Below are 4,387 nucleotides of genomic sequence, written 5' to 3' on the forward strand. Positions count from 1 at the left end.
CTTCCCATCCCACTGGTGCAAGACTAAGTAATCAGTTATGGGGTGCCTGATTGCCAGCTGGGATTAAACCAAGATAGTGCTACTGCAATTATGTATCTTTTCCTTTGACCATTTGGAGGTAGAATTTCTAGTGACTTCTTCCCACAAGGCTATAAATATTGTCTCAAGCCCCCTGAAGAAAACTGAAAAATAAACAACACTGTGTGATTATTCAGCAGTTAATATTTCCTTATTTGAAAAAAAGCTTTCTATGTTTGAATGGGCAAAATAACTAATCTCTATAGATGACTTAGAATTAATTCCTAGTTGTGCTTTGTAGTCTATGATGGAGAAGTCCAGCTGCCAGAAATTTTTATCTCTTGCCCCAGTCATGATGTTACCGCCATCATCACCACTCTACTTCTATACTTATCACCTTACACTTCTGTCCATTTTTTCCAGCAAATGCAGCAGGGTTTCCTTGCAGAGGAACCTGAGGGGATTGATTAAATTTCTAACATGACAGGGAAAAGAAATTGCAGTCTCCTTCACATTTTCTCAATTTTAGTCTTTTAAAACTTGATGCTGTCACAGGCTGAAGCATTTATGGGCCACAAAAACAACTGGCAGAACTTCCAAAAAAGGCAGAAACTAATAAACCCAACTCAGCAACTGTGCTGAAATCAGCTCCAACTGGGTAAAAGGTAATTCTAGCAGGGGGAGATCTGCAACCACCAACTCAGGGGCCACTGACACAAGAAACCCACTGACCCAAAAGAAGAGAAACACTGAGCATGGGGACTAATTAGCATGAGAGGCGAGAGAATAATTAACCAACAGAAGACAGAATACTAATTAATAAGAGAACTAAATAACTTGTAGCCAATGTACACTAATTCCTTTGCTTAATGAAATGTATAAATAGAAAAATGTTTTGATAGCTGGTGTACTTGATTTGAGGAATTCCACATGCACCCAGTCTTGCACAAATCTGAAATAACTAATCAATGTCTCACATAAGTGTGAATTACTGGCTTGTTGCATACCAGGTAACAAATCCAGTTTTTGCAGACACCACGTGAACTGAGATCTCTTGCCATAGGTTTACAATCTGAATAAAAATTCAATCATGAAAACGTATTGGAATGTTAAAAATGCCTCAAATCCTTACATGACTTCTTTGCAACTGGGGATTAGCAGTTACCTTTACTTGCCAGCAGATGCTGGCAGAACACTTTTTCCCTGGGGAGGTTTCTCTCCATCTGCAATTTTAAATAACTTTGGATTCCTCTTTTGATCCATTTATCAACAAAGGTCAAAAGCAAAGTTTTGTTTAATGTTTCAAACCAGCATCCTAGTAGGCAAAAGGGACATTATCACTTGGTAGTAGATATGTGTGTTTACATACCCTTACTCGTTTTTTAATACTATACTTTGTTGCTTTTGTCTAGCCATTGGCATAACTGGAGGAAGAATGGGTAAGGTTCTTACATCTGCTCAGTCTTGTGGCTGGTCAATCAGGATATTCTAATAGGAAACTGATGTAAGATTTTTAGTTCCCAGTAAAAGTGCTGGAAGTACAGGAAGTGAGTTATTCAAATTCCACAAGTGTGCACATACCTCTAAATCCTTAAGTTGCAACCTTCAGCCTAGGAAGTTTTGTGCAAGCTCATACGTAACACAGGAATGGATCTCTTCCCCTCCTCAGTGACTATCTTCCTGAAGGACAATCACCAGCATTGTGAGTTCTGTGTTTAACTCTGGGCTGGGGATACATGCTGAATGTATATCTTTTCCTACTGTGGAGCATAAAGACAGCCAGCCCTAGGGAATGGTTCAATTGTATCAAGACAGGAGAAGCAAGAAAACTACTGTGAAAGTGTTCTTCCTTTTATCTTTTAGCTGCCCTCTACTTCCTCATTTAGAAACATTGTAAATTTCCAAAAAAACATCAAGGTGAATTTACAGCTCTGGCATCTGCTAAATCATTTACATGTATACACTACAATGTCAGCTATGTTGTGCTTGTGATGATTGATTCTATGCTTAAAACATTCCAGCTGACAGATAATACAGTTGAACAGATTGAAAGATATTGTGCTCTTAACAGTCTGGCTTCTGTGAGAAAATAATCCATTAGACAAACAACATATTATGTTTTGCATTGATGTCTCAGCACAGTTTTATATTTTCAATATTACCATTAGGTAAGCAGCCTTCACAGTATGCTATTATTTACACTCATGCAGTATCTTCAATAGTAGCATCCAAGAGCAGATGTCAGACATTCTAGCCTTGCAACCAATGCCTCCATCATATGATAAACATATAAAAGGAAATGTTCTTAAGAATGCTGTCAAATCCCTGCCTTTCTGGAGCCTATGAACCACATGGCACCCAGGGTCAATGGAAATATTTCCATTAACTTCAGAGAGCTTTGGATTAGTACTTTCAGTTTCTGTAGTAGTCCTCTTCTGCCACTATACAAATGTTAATGAGATTAACTGAACAACGCCCTTAGAAGCTGCAAAGACAGAAGATATTGCTTGATCCATCCATTTCTGACAAGGTGATGGAGGAATGAACGGAGATACCACACAATGTCTCAACAAGGGAAATGAAATTGCTCATTATACTCTTTAAAAATCCTAGGAGATTTAGATGGATGAGTTTCTATTGGTTCCCTAATAATTTCTCTTAAGGATAAATCCATAAGAGGAATAAGAATGGTGATAATGACTGAGGTTGATATACATTTTCTGAAACTTCTTTCTTGTCAGGAACATGTCTATAGGTTTTTAAACATTTTTAGCACCTCTCCTGAAGTGGAAAATAACTAATGAATACTTGAAAGTAAGTGAAGTGATCATAGATGATCATTATGAATTCTGAAAAAAAACCCTATTTTCTCACAATGCTAAGTCATTGCTACAGGAAATTCTGGATAATAAAGAATCAAAAATGAGTTCAAATTTTTGGCATATTTTTGGAAGAAACATTATTCTAACTGTATTGAAAATAATGGTATGGATACTGAGCCTTGTGAAGTTTCTATGAAAAATGTTCATGTCAGGTTATACTTAGGAATACTATTTCCTAAGTACCCACTCTTGGCCTCTATCACAGAGTGGCTTAGAAAAACTGGATGTTTTGATTTGCAGTGCAAACCCTAAACTGTCTGCTACTGGGTCAAACAGCACATCTTAAATGCTGTGATTTTTCAGGCAGCGAGACAGAAAATAAGGAAGATAGATCAAAGACATTTAAAGACATCAATAGAACAGTTGTGCATTAGGTGGAGGTGTCTCCCTGATATACACAGTTCATGTTACTCTTTTGCAACAGAAAACACCACGAAAACATAGCAAAAAACAGCATACTGAAAGCAATAAAACTTGAATAGAATTAACATTAAGCTTAACTTTAACTCATGGATAGGTAAACAGTCCCATATGCCTACATGTGGTAAGGTTTTGTCCATTAGGTTGTCATTTGCCAAGATCATATGTCTTGAAATAGATATATTGTTTATGTCTTGGAAAACTTACAAATTTCTGTGTCCCTCCTTCAAGTAGGAAAGCCTCACAAATTTCTGTGTCCCTCCTTCAAGTAAGAAAGCCTCAGTGGAAGAAGTTTCTCACTGTTCTCATGTTAAAACTGCCTGTGTAAAAATAGAAAAATGTCATGACACCTATTAATTTTGTGAACCCTCATATAATTTCTTAACATGAAAAGAGAAGACACTTCAGAAAACAAAAACCTTCAGACTATTATAATATGAAGTACTGGTAGCATCATTGGTTTATTTATTATTGATTTCATGTGTTTAGCTGTACACTTCCAAACCGATTTTCTTACAAGATATAGTATATTTTTTAGTATACAAACAATTAAGCCATTGGAACAATCTCTGTCAAAATTGGGAGAAAGTGAAAAAATACATACATACAAGATATCATTAAAAAAAACCTTTATTTTAACACAAGAATGACTGGATGAAATTCTGATATAATTACACTGAATACCAGACTGAATTCATTCTCTAATTTTGTTGGAATATGACAGATAACTTGCAGAAAAATTAATTTGGAAATTTTAAACATACAGAGGTTGACATTCCCTGTTGAAAGAATTAATGAAGTCACATGAAAACTTTAAGAGAACTGTTTGAGTACCAACTACACCTTTCATTCTTTGACAACTAGAAAGAAAAGAAATTCCTACTAAATGGAAAACTGCTAGCTTTGATGTAGTCAGAATTGCACTTTATCGACATTGCAAGCCCATAAGTGAAATATTTTCACAAGAAGTTAGTATCAGCACTGAAATACATACTTTTCAAAGAAATTTCATTAAGAAATATATTGTTTTTATCCAGAATAATTTATTGCCCATCTTAATATGCTTA

General features: G+C 35.7%; 1 long non-coding RNA gene across 1 annotated transcript; it reads right to left on the reverse strand.

The window, feature by feature from the left end:
* Window positions 1–412: 412 nt before the first annotated feature.
* Window positions 413–3,643, reverse strand: LOC135297945 (uncharacterized). The gene is made up of 3 exons (XR_010359887.1): window positions 3,566–3,643; window positions 1,600–1,698; window positions 413–472 (listed from the first exon to the last, which is right to left on the reverse strand). It is a non-coding gene; the product is annotated as an uncharacterized LOC135297945 (long non-coding RNA).
* Between the last annotated feature and the right edge of the window lie 744 nt (window positions 3,644–4,387).

This window comes from Passer domesticus, chromosome 3, assembly GCF_036417665.1.
Source record: "Passer domesticus isolate bPasDom1 chromosome 3, bPasDom1.hap1, whole genome shotgun sequence".
NCBI lineage: Eukaryota > Metazoa > Chordata > Aves > Passeriformes > Passeridae > Passer > Passer domesticus.